The sequence below is a fragment of the Giraffa tippelskirchi genome, chromosome 1 (genome assembly GCF_054371585.1).
Source record: "Giraffa tippelskirchi isolate mGirTip1 chromosome 1, T2T-mGirTip1v1.2.pri, whole genome shotgun sequence".
Taxonomy (NCBI): Eukaryota; Metazoa; Chordata; class Mammalia; order Artiodactyla; family Giraffidae; genus Giraffa; species Giraffa tippelskirchi.
Window position 1 is genome coordinate 101,858,160 of NC_137275.1, and position 13,027 is coordinate 101,871,186.

A 13,027-nucleotide genomic window follows, 5' to 3' on the forward strand; every position below is an offset into this window, starting at 1 on the left:
CAAATACACACACGGAGAGAATGAAGAATTTGGCTCTCATGTGAGGCAGGGAAAGAAATGCTGAGAAATTCTATTCCAGAATCCAAAGTACATAGGATCTGCTGAAGACTGGAGCTGGACCAGGATAGGTGAGTAACAAGCAACAAGAGTCTCTTATCGGAGGCTGGCAAGAGGATGGAGAGAAAGCTCACTGTAGCACATGTGTGCAGGTCTTCTCACCATGAGGAGTGGACCAGAAACATGGAAAACCCAGCCAGTATCCCAAATCCAACGCTTAACACAAGGTAGTAGTGGTTCATTCCTGGAAGAATCTGAAGTCTGTAGAGCACTAAATTTGATTATAGCAACAGTAAAACCAAAACCCAGTTTAATTACTGACTGATGGGTCCAGTCTTCAAAAGAAATGACCAGAGAGGAGAGGAAGGGATGACCATTTCAAGAAGAAATGTTATTTATTATAATACATACCCAAAAAAAAGGGGAGGGAAATAAAACAATCAAGAGAGAAAATGTTTAACAGAAAAGGATTCAGAGATGACCAAGATGTTAGAACTAATAGTCTTTAAAATAACTATGCTTATTATATAAAAATGTAAAGTAATGGTAAAGATGACAAAATTCCCATAAAATAAACAGGAAAATTTAGCAGAAAATGGAAACAATGTCAAATGGAAATGCTAGAAATAAAAACATGATATTAACAAATGAATTCTCTGGATGACTTTCTAATCAGATTGGACAAGGCTAAGGAAAGAATCAATAAAATTAAAGGCAGGTTGCTGGAGTCCAGCTCCAGCAGCCAGGGAATCGCCCTGAAGGGATGAGCGGTGTTGGCAGAGAATGATGCAGCCTCTGACTCAAAGTGTGGAACTCCATGTTTATTTTAAGCATCAGGTTTTCTTTTATACTTTTACAAAAGCATTAGGTCAGAGGTTTGACATCTTCAGTTTCCCCTCACCCAGATTTACTGTCTCCATAAATCATTGTTGTCCTTCAGAGTTCCCTCTTATGTGTCCTTGTGATTACATTGTAACTCAAGTTTGTCTCTGGGCTGTATACCACATTCCTCAGTTTATTTCTTATCTTTCTAAATCCTGCTATCCCCTAGTAACTTAAGCTCATTATCTCCTAAAAAGGCTTCTAGCTATTAGTATCTCTAAAATTCCTAGTCTCTATAAGCTATAGTAAAATATGCCAACACTACAACATACCTTAAACTTTTTGCTTCTAACTATTCTTAATTATTCCTAAACCCTAAACTCAGCAAACTTCTTTTGCCATAAACATTTCCATCACAACCAGGTCTCAATAACAATTTTCCCACGGCCTCAAGCTGCGGCCTATGTGCTCATCCTGGAACATTCTTCGTAAAGGTCCTTGAACAAATGTAACTTTATGGATTATTTCCTGGGCAACTGCAGAACGCTTTGTGCTTTCTCATGCAAGAACAATAAGCACCTTAACATTCTTTCCAGACAACTCAACCGAAGGAAGGAAAGGACAAGTCAGAATCACAAGACCTAACTCCTTCATCCCGGCCCGTGCCTGCGGGATGAGGAGAGGGGGTTGGGGCTGTGCCTCCATTTTGTCGGTAATGCCTAACGCGGCTCCCAACAGCAGGTCAATGGAATTTATCCAAACATAAAGAGAAAAAGAATACCAAAACAGAACAAAACACTCAAGAGTTGTGGGACAATAACAGTTAGTTCAATAAATGTACCGTTAGGTTCTAGGAGGACAAAATACATAGAATGGGGCAGGAGGAATATTTGAAGAGATAATAGCAAAGAAATTTTTTTTAAATTAATGAAACACAGCAAACAAACCACTGATCTAAGAAATTCAGAGAAACCCAAGCTGAATATATATATATATATGTGTGTGTGTGTGTGTGTGTGTATTTAAATTAGAAACAGCCTAATGAAACTGTTTTTTTAAATACATATAAAAAGAAAATCATGAAAGCAACCAAATAATAAAGAAATGTTACCTCAAATAAACAAAGTATTCAGCAGACTTCTTGTCAAAAATAGTGCAAAACCAGTCAACAATGAAATACTGAAAGAAAAAAACTGTCAAAACAGAAATCTTAACTCAAAAAAAAAATCTTACAGAAATAAAAGCAAAATAAAGACTTTTCAGTGAAACAAAAGTGAATAAAATGTATTATCAGGAGACCTGCACTATAAGAATTGCTCAAGTTAATTTCTTAGGCAACAGGTTTGATACAACATTAAAATTTTTATTTACATAAAGAGCTACAAAGTGGTAAAAAATAAATGAGGGTAAATTTTTAAAACCACTTTTATCTGATGTTTAAGTCTCCTTTAAAAATAATTTACAATTGCCAAGGTATGGGAACAACCTAAGTTTTGTCAACATATGAATGGATAAAGAAGATATGGTATATATATATACGATGGAATATTACTCAGCTGGAAAAAAAGACTGAAATTTTATCATTTGCAGCAGCGTGCATGAACTTGGCATGTGCTAAATGAAATAAGTCAGACAGAGAAAGACAAAAACTGTATAATATCACTTATATGTGGAATCTAAAAAACTACAAAAACTAGTGAATAAAACACAAAATAAGCAGACCCACAAGCATAGAGAACAAGCTAGCAGTTACCAGTGGGGTGGAGAGAGAGAAGGAGGGAGAGGAAATATAAGGGTAGACGAAAGAAAAGAGTTATTATGGAATTATATGAAATCACCTGTGTGAAACTTTTAAAAATTGTAAAGCATATATAATTTAAAGGATCTTTGATTCAATACAAAATTTTTAAGTAATTCTCTAAAATTAAAATAGTAACAATGTACTGTGAAATTTACAGAAATGTAGAAGTGAAATCAATGACAAAATGATCACAAATGAGGAACACGGAGCAAGGGGAAAAGTTATGCAAATGAATATACAATCATAAACTATAATAAGCACATGAAGGAAAGAAACATTTAGAGGCTTTTCCATAAGCTGTCATTTGTGCTTTTACAGAACATGATAAGAATTTTGAACTATATTTCAAGAGCATGGAAAATCAAGAAATGATAAGCTAGGAGTATCATAATATTTTTATTTTAAAGAGGTCACTTTAACTAAAGATTTGCTTGTTAGGAGGAAAATGGATTCAAGAACATTTGGGAGGCTATTGGACTTCCCTGGTGGCTCAGAGGTTAAAGCGTCTGCCTCCAATGCAGGAGACCCAGGTTCGATCCCTGGGTCAGGAAGATTCCCTGGAGAAGGAAATGGCAACCCACTCCAGTATTCTTGCCTGGAGAATCCCATGGACGGAGGAGCCTGGTAGGCTACAGTTCATGGGGTCGCAAAGAGTCGGACACGACTGAGCAACTTCACTTTCTTTCACTTTCACCAGTGTTAAGAGCCAACCATAGAGTTTTGGCCTAGAATGGATACAAAGCAGAGGGGGCGATGTAGAGTGATTTGAGAGACGGTTAGGAGCTAAAACCAATGCTCCTTAGTGACGGAGAGAAAAGAACACTGAAGATCATGCACAACTCTTCTGGAGACACACAGGTAATTTCCTAGGAAAAGAAAGTTAAGAGAATATTTGGGAAAAATAAAATGGATCCATATAAAAATTTCTGAGGCTCTATAACTGAATCACTTTGCTGTATACCTGAACCCTTATAAACCAATTATACTTCAATTTTAAAATGTCAAAAAACACATTATTTCCATATCTGAAAAACATATTTTTATGTCTATAGTATTGATATAATAACATTTTAAAAAACATTTTATTTTGTATTAGGGTATAACCCCCATACAATGTTGCGATATGAAGAGTTTCAGATGAACAGTGAAAGGACTCAGCCAAACTCCCCTCCATTCCAGGCTGACACATAACATTGAGCAGAGTTCCATGTGCTATGCAGTGGGGCATTATGGGTTATCTGTTTTAAATATAGCAGTGATACAATAACATTTAACCAGATGACTTGAATGCTAATAAATTTTAGTGAAAATTTTTTAAAAGTTTCTGGGGCCTACATATGAAAATACAGAATGCTTTATAACATAGTTTTTTTCCAATGCAAATAGAAAATTGGTATTGTAATTTGTATGATATCACTTATATGTAGAATTATAAGTATATAAAATATCTACACTATGGTGTAGGTATTTTAAATATTTCAATTCCTTGCCTTCTAGGCTGAGCACTGGTTTTTTGTGCTGAGCCAAACCACCATTTATGAAAGCAGGTGAAGGTTATAGGATTATAAGAATATCTGTGTGAAGACATTCATTAAACTCATTTTTTCACAGTATGCTTCTGTTAGCCTATTAATGACAAATTAGCACACCACAGCATTGGTTTGTACAACTGCAAAATTTGTAACTTATAAAATATTTAACTTGCTGTATGGTTATTGTTGCTTTTTATTCCAAAATGCCTTGGATAAAGAGGAATTTAATTATTCATACTGCTTTACTAGGAGTTCATTTCTGTCAGATCTTTTAAAACAGAGAAACCAAAAATTCTGAGACATAGAAACTTCTTTGGCACTCACAACTTTATGGAATGTTTTCTCTTAAATTCTTTAAACTATATTCCACAAATTATAGTTCCAAATTACACAGAAATAATGAATACCAATAAGAAAAGGTGATCAATGTTCCTTATGTCTAAACAAGCTTCATCATAAATAAGAATACTAAGACAAAGATAAGAGTAGGAAAAGTATTTTTCTTTGAATATTTAACTCAAAGATTATACTAATTTTCAAAAATTATGAAAATAGTGAATTTCAAACTCTAAAGATATATTTTAAAACATTTCTTCTTCTGGTTCAATGAGAAAGGATAAAAAAAACATACATCATTTCCCCTTTCCCTACAGTCCTGCTGAAATATCAGAAAAGTGCATGAAGAATACAGCATGTCTCCAAAAGCTCTGGATTTGGAGAAGATGCCACAGAGATCACAGTTCCTCTGTCCAGTGACTCCCCAGAAGAATGCCAAGCTTGTTATTCCCCAGGATGGGGAGCAAAAAGTGGGCCATGCAGTGATTATCAAGGTTACTTTAAAGAGCAGATTAGAACACTTCCAGATGCTGTGATTAGAACACTGTCCAGCGGTACCCAAATCCTCCCACTCATCTCACAAGAGTCACCACTGAGCCTGGCTCTTTTGTTTCTAGCTTACAGGTTCAGGATGTCATAAATCATGAAAAGAAAATGGTAATCTTTATTTTCCTAGGAAATTGACCTCATCTAGATTTTCAAACTTGCTGTATTGAATTATACCTAGCACTCACTGGTAAACTTTTAAAATACTTTTGTTACGTGTACATATATATGCTTTGACAATTCTAATGTCCTAAATTTATATATCTCCAGCCTAGAATACTGGAATGGGTAGCCATTTCCTTCTGCAGGGGATCTTCCCAACCCAGGGATTGAACCTGGGTTGCAGGCAGATTCTTTACCATGTGAGCCACCAGGAAAGCTCGAATTTATTTTTCCCTCTCTCTCTTTTTTTTTTTTTTTGGTCACACTAGGCAAGTTATTTTACTTAGAGTGTTCAAAGAATCAGCCCTTGATATAAGTTATCACAAAGGCCTGCTTATTTAACTCACCGAGTATTTCTCAGGAACTTCCTCTTCTCTTCATCCTCATCATTATCACACTTGTCCAGACCACCCTCATCCTTTGCCTGGCAACTGTGAAATCTGCCTAACATCTCCCTCTAGCCTTCCTCCAATCCATTCTCCACCTTGCAGGTGAAGCGACCTTCACAATAACAAATTTAACTCCATCTCCACCCCTGCTTACAACATTCAATGAGTGCCAATTGTGTACCCACAGGAAGAAGGCAAACTCTAACACAGCCTACAAAGTTCTGTTCAGCCAGCTCCCCCAACGGCCTCTGATCCCTGGCCTCATCCTACCCCATGCACCTCTTCCTGCTTCATCCACGCTAGATTTCTTTCAGTCACTTATACTATCTTGCTCCCTTATCTCAGCAGACACCTGCAGTGTCCGTCCTCTGTGGCTGACCACCATCCCATGCTGGTCCTGCCTCTGCAGTTAGATGAAGCCTCATATTATAGCTCCACCACTGTGTCCTCTGAAAACTTTTCCTGAGCTCTCTCACTAGGTCAAAGCTGCTAAGGATACTCTTTCTTGGTACCATGTACTTCTTCCTATCATGAGTCACAATCACAGCTTTACATTCTTGGTGGGGTGATTTAGTCCTCTCTCTTTGCCTCACTGGAGGGTAAACTTTATAAGGGCAAGCTCCCACTAATATGTCTTCCACTTTCCCCCTGGACTTAGTAGAGGACCTGGCACACAGTGGACACACAATACAGGTTTGTTAAATTAATGAAAAATGTTAACAAACCTGTGAAACTGCATGGTATGGATGGTGAAAGTTTTGCATGTGAAAATAAATATTTTTCAGCTCTTCAGTATTTCTCCAAGTAAATTCCTCTCCCTCTTTTTCCTCTGCTTTCTTTTTCTGGCACTCCTAATACATATATATTTTTTTAATGTCTTAGGATTCATTCTCTAAATTTCTTATCTTTTCCCTACAATTTTAGATCTCTTTATATTTTGGTTACCTTCTGGAGGTTAATTTGACTTTATCTTCCTAATAATAGAGTTTATTTTGATTGCCATATAGTTTCAGATGGTATGCTCTGAATATCCCTGTGAGTTTTAACATTTTTTACGAGTAAGTATTATATCCTTTGAAGTTTTCTTCTACTATCTGCATTTTCTCTGAGTTTCACTGTCAGTTGATTTGGTTTTGGTTTCAGTATTTTATGTTGGAGGCATCTCTCAAATGTTTAGCTATTATATTTGATTTATTCATATTTAAGGGATAAGAGCCGGCAGATTCAAAGTTTTACACGCGTGGGTGCATTTTGTTTAGTGGAACCCAGCCAGTTTGCTGAGATAGCCACAGAGGTAAGTAATCATGTATCTTTTCTGAGGAGCTACGCCATTTCACCAGGGAAAAATCTGTTGAGTAACTTTAATCTACCAGCAATACTGTGCCAAGAAATACAAATCTAAAAGACACAAGAGGTCTGGGTGGTCTCACCACTCAATATGTGGGCTTTTAATAAGCTTCTCTTTTTGGTATGGCACCTCTAGCTGCTATTCCTGCTGTCCCTGGCCTATGGTCTCTTGGTTCAATTTCCCCATATGAGAAATCTCCAGACTCCTGCCAAAACCAGTGAGGGATGGGTTTCTAACTGCACAGGATATAGGAAGGAATAAGTGTCTAATTGATCTTCTTGGACTCCTAAACAATCCGTTGGTTTCAATAATCAGTCCCTACCTTTGGAAATCACCACTAACTTTCGGAGCAAAGAAAATGTTAGGAGTAATAACATAATTTTTCTAATTATTTTATTCTGAGACTGAAAGTGACTTTATGATCAGTAGTCATTGAATGGGACTCTTTTCTCTCCAGTCCTGCAATCACTAGCTTTTTCACAACTGGTATACATAGTACTTCACACTATAACTCAGCTATTTCTCTGACAATAGAAACAATATATGCATTTAGGTTTTGGAAACCTAAAAATTAAAACTACTCTAGCTAGGATTTTGTTTTTTCCTTGAGAATCAACATGAATCATTGAGGAAAAATAAATTAGGAACAAAAAGACCTATGTATCAGTTCCAGCTCTCTCATAAACTAGTTCTGTATCTTTTAACAATGCACTCAACTACCCTGACATTAGTTTTTTGATCTGCAAAATGCTAAGACTGGATTAGGGATCTCTAAAATCCTTTCTAACATTACAGGATGATTAAAGTAATGTGCTTGTATGCTGAATAGAACAGAATAATAGACAAAAGCACTGCTGTACTTTACCAACCCTTTATGGAGCTTTACTCTCTAACACTTTTAGTAATTAATTGCCAAGATTAATGACAAAGTTATCTAAAAATAAAAATACCATAACATACTCATTATCAGAATCAAGGATACTAAACTTGCAAAAACTGAGAGCCTTTAATTTCTGGCTTTCTATAATTAACAATTTGGTTTTTTTGTTTTTTTTAATACTGACAGGGCATTTGTGAAAAGCAGGGTTAGGTTTCTTCCTACAAATGTAGATAATTTCTTATATTTATACAGTTCTTTACAGTTTTCAAAGCATTTTTACCTGCATTTTCCATCTAATGGACACAATGATCTCAATGAAATCAGCGTTAACAGGCACTGGTGTTATCCTCATTTCCAAAGAACATTATGAAGAGCCCCTAAATGTCACAAAACAGTCGTATCCAACTCTTTTGTGACCCCTTGGACTGTAGCCTGCCAGGCTCCTATGCCCATGGTATTTTCCAGGCAAGATATTGGAATGGGTTACCATTTCCTTCTCCAGAGGATCTTCCCAACCCAGGGAGCGAATTCACATCTCCTGCATTGGCAGGAGGATTCTTTACCACCGAGCCACCTAAGAAGCCAAAGAGACAATAAGCAAAATCAGGACTTCTCACTTCAAGCCTAATTTCCATATCTTGTGCTGCTTTCCCAGAAAGGCCCTGGAAGGTAAGCATGCATCCTTATACATAGAGATATCTGAGTGGTTTATTAAAGACCCAAATTAACCAGAGATTATGAACTAGTAAGCACTGGATCCAATGTCTCACCATCTTCATTCTCAGTATGACTTTTAGAGTTCAAGAGTAACTTTCACTTCACAACCAAAATTAGCAAGTTCAATTATACTTTTCTGTGTTGGTAGAAGTCAAGTCAATGTAGTATGTGTCTAAACTTTGTTCCACCAAACTCAGGACACAAAGCAACATTTAGGTTTAGTTACATCTGCCACACAAAACAACAATACACCCTTCTCTTTTTATAACTTCCTAATGTCCCAAGCCTTACAGGGTCACTGAGCTCTTGTTAGGTAGGGTGCTTCCTACAGATCTGTAATCCATTCAAAAATATTTTCATGGCACTGGTGTGCATCCCTCTACACCATCAACCACTCCCCTTTCTAGAACTGAAGGACCATACCCTTTGTTCCCTCAATTACTTCCATTAGTCTTTAGAAGCACACACTAATCTTCTTTAACTGTCTATAATGAATGTCCAATGTGACATCACCTACATTCCTAACAGACATGACCCCTGTACCCAGAGCAAAGTTCTTATTTCTCCCAAGAATGAGTCATTGGAGAATATGTTCCTCCTCAGGAGCTTAAGTTGTCAATGTCAGTGAGATTCATTTTGATCCAGAATTCACTGAGGCAAGCAATGAACTGAAACAGATCATTTAATCTTGCCTCTCATGAATAATCCCCAACTGTGACTTAGATCTTTAAAAAAAAAAAAAAAAAGTCTGTTTATAATCATATGGAAAGTAATAGATAAAATTATAAATTACAAATTTAAATTTTCACCCTGTGAGACTGCCTGACAATATAAGGAATTTATTGGCTTATGTAACTGAACTGTCTAGAAACATGACTGATAAAGTGACTGGATACAGTGACTCCAAGATTATCACCCAGGATCAGTTCCTCTCCAAGTCTCCACTCTGGTTCTGTAGTAAAAGCATCAGCCTCAGCTCCACACAGTGACTGGCCATAGTATATCCCACGTTGATGGTGTGTGTTAGTCTCTTAGTCCTGTGCAACTCTTTGTGACCCCATGGACTGTAGCCTTCCAGGCTCCTCTGTCCATGAAATTCTCCAGGCAAGAATACTGGAGTGGGCTGCCATTTCCTTCTCCAACCTTGATGGTAGTAAAGTCCTTTTGAATTTATAAAATTCATATCCTTGTGTCTTAGCAGAAGTTTCCTTCCATCTCACTGGCTCTGTCTGGGTTACTTACCCATCCCTCAGTGGATCTCTGTTGGCAGTAATCTGGCCACTCCTGAGATCAATTCCACCACCCTCAAATCTACTGAATTAGATTAGTATTTTTCAAATTGTAAATAACATCTCATTTGTGGACCATACACTCATTACAATGGACTGTAAGCAATTTTTTCAAATAGACTAATATAGAACAGAAATAAAAACATCAGAGTGCATTACCATTAGTAATATTTTTTGTTGAAACTTGATTAGTTTTATATAAATACAAATGTGTTTCATAGGTTGTGATGTAATTTTTTTTTCTGTGAACTACAGTGGAAAAATTGAAAGTTAGAATAAGACAAATTTGTATCTTTCCCAGGAAAATCAAGGTGTTGATTGGAAATGGATGCTGGACAGCAAGCAGCTGAAAGATAAATATATACTATATGTCATTTACTTGTTGACTTATCATCTTCATAATATGCAAAATATTTGCTTTTTTAAACTATAGTTTACTAGAGTTAGAGAATTTGACAAGTTTTCTGAGAGTTTGGGAAAGCAATATTTTTTAAAGGCCGCTTAAATCTTTCATCTGTGTCACCCTGAACAAGAGGTATATTTCCCCATCTAATAAACTTATTCCACTTGTGCTGTGAAGTCAGCGTGACCTTTAGCTCTAAAGCTCTGTGTGCTCAAATTTCAAGTTATTTTGTGATAGTCCTGTCTTTTTTATTCACGAAGGTTGCTTTAATTTTAATCTAGAGACTTCCCTCCAATCAGTCTCTGGATGGCATCTGTGTGTGTAAAGAAGAAATGACGTGACAGAGAGAGGACAGGACCAGAAATCAGAGTCCAGAAACCAGCCCAGTCCCAACCAGTCCCAGCAGCCAGGGTCTTCTCATTCTCTGTGGCTCAGTTCCTTGAAACATTTAACATTTTTAAACGGTGAAGTTCACCTCTAGGAGAACTTCCATCTTTACATGACTCATTTGAGTGATACGAAGTTGGATAGGGTTTTTCAGGTGTTCAGGAAAAAGATATGTACCAACTTTTATTTCTGCATCACCAGATCATAACACAATAGGAGTAAAAAAGTCTCCTAATGAATGGACAAAAAGGAACATCAGCTAAGGTGTTATGTTTACTAAGTGAGTGAACAGGTGTTGGATATCTAGCACTTTGTCTGGGTCTTTAACTTCTCAAGAGGAAAGAAATATCAATAAATACCTGGTAAGCAATGTTTAATTTCATCAGTAACAAAAGAAATACAATATAACATGATGATATACTATCATATCATTAGATATTATAACATTAGAAACTGTATCTTTAGAAACAAGAAAAATCAGTACAAACGGAGTAACTGGAAAAATTTTCATATATCATATATCAGTCTTCTACAGAGAAAGCCTTGTCTCCTCCACTGGCCCCTAAATAAAGCAAAGTATAAACCTACCATATATTTCCAAAATCCTCAGAAGTTTTTGGAAGGAAAACATGGTGTTTGTAAGAATATTACACATACATATATACAAATTTTCATTATATTACTTGATGGTGTAATCATTCTAGGAAGAACTGCCCTCCAACTCTGCAGCTAATAAACTATTCCTTGCTAGAACAATCCTTATGGACCACTGGACCACCTGCAGCTGTGACTGGAGAAGCCCCCACTGCTCTACACCCTGTTTGTGTCTGTCACATGTCAGATTTCCCCAGGAAGAAAATGCTGAGGCAGAGTTTAGTGTGTGAGGCAGTTATTAGGAATTGCTCAGGTTCAGTATCTGTGAAAGGAGGAAAGAAAAATCAGAACTAGACAAAAGGAGAAGCTGAGCATCAATGTAATCTCAGTGGAGGCTTAACCAACTCTCTGGGAAGTTGTAAAGCTGAAACGATCCTTCAGAGTTGGCCTGAGATAAGCAGAGAAGGCCAACATTTTTTTATATCCCATGTAGATTAGTCATTATTGGAGTGTGACCTTGGCTGAGTTACTTCTCAGCAGAAGCGTATTCTGTAGAGAGATGACAGCTGAGGTCTTTCTGCCAACAGCACTCCTAGCAACCAGGGAAGTAAATCCTTCAGCCCTAAAGTGGAAATCTGGGTGGCTTATCACAGTGTCCACCACATGGCCCACGTCAATAATGTTGCATCAGTCCAATACCCTCAGGAAACCCCAGCACAGGGTGGTGCTGTTCCTCTCTATTCACACTCCCCATCTTCATTGATTCTGCTATTCAAAGACCCCAGGATATACCCTCCACTGAGAAGAGAGGCAGGGATATGAGAAGACTTCATATAAAAGTCCCATTCAAATCAGAAATCTGTTGTCTGGACATCTCCAGCCACAGTCTGGTCTGTGTGCCGATGACACTGTTTTGCCTCCCCACTTTCCCAGTGCATGATGTTGCAATGGCTCCATGTTCCCCTGGGACAGCAGCATAACTGCTTCTCTTTCTAACTATCTGTCTTAATCCATTCGATCTACAACCACAAGACACCATAGAGCAGGCGGCTCACAGACAGCAGAAATTTCTCAGTTATGTGGAGGCTGAAAAGTCCAAGGTCAGGGTGCCTGCATGGTTTCTTGGTTCCCGGCTAATGCCTCTTCATGGTGTTCTCATGTGGCAGAAGGGTCAGGGGTCTTGGTGGGGTCTCTTTTGTAAGAACACTAATTCTATCATGAGGACTCCACCCTCATCATCAAGCATGTCTCAGGAGCACCACCTCCTAACACCATCACAGCTGGCATTAGGATTTTAACATATGAATTTGGGGGAGAGGGGAATGCAAACATTCAGACCATAGCACTATAGACCGGAAAGCAAGAGAAATCCAGAAAACACAGAACTAAAGTGCGCCTTCCCACTGCTCTGAGACAGTGCTTCTGCTGCTGTGCTCTATCCTTACAAGATCTAAAAACGAGGAAGGCCCAAGATCCTTTCCAGAGAAAATGTGTGTTTCCCGTTTCCCCCACACCCATATTCCCACCTATTCCTACAGGGAACACTCAGTGGTACTCAGCTTGACCTTCCTCCTACAGGGCTCACATTCCCTTCCAGCCCACCCAAATCTCAATGTGGGATGTGCAGGCTTCCCCTCTCCCACTCTGGACCCTGTGAGGAAACACTTTCAGAGTAAATGCCATTGCCACAACGTGAAGGCCAAGACTGCAATTGGATATTAGGGCCATATAAGATCAGTCTCCTACAGGTGGGACTGGAAGCTT

At 37.8% G+C, this 13,027-nt stretch overlaps 1 long non-coding RNA gene and 1 other non-coding gene across 3 annotated transcripts; both read left to right on the forward strand.

Moving 5' to 3' along the window:
• The first annotated feature begins 84 nt into the window (after nt 1-84).
• Nucleotides 85-10,458, forward strand: LOC145521355 (uncharacterized). Of its 2 annotated transcripts, XR_014065335.1 has the most exons (4): nt 85-128; nt 3,378-3,538; nt 4,866-8,542; nt 10,181-10,458. It is a non-coding gene; the product is annotated as an uncharacterized LOC145521355 (long non-coding RNA). The 2 variants fall into 2 exon arrangements; XR_014065336.1 differs by lacking the exon at nt 3,378-3,538 and having other exon boundaries at nt 124-284.
• On the forward strand, nt 3,160-3,232 carry TRNAW-CCA (transfer RNA tryptophan (anticodon CCA)). The gene has a single exon. It is a non-coding gene; the product is annotated as a tRNA-Trp (tRNA).
• Nucleotides 10,459-13,027: the final 2,569 nt, after the last annotated feature.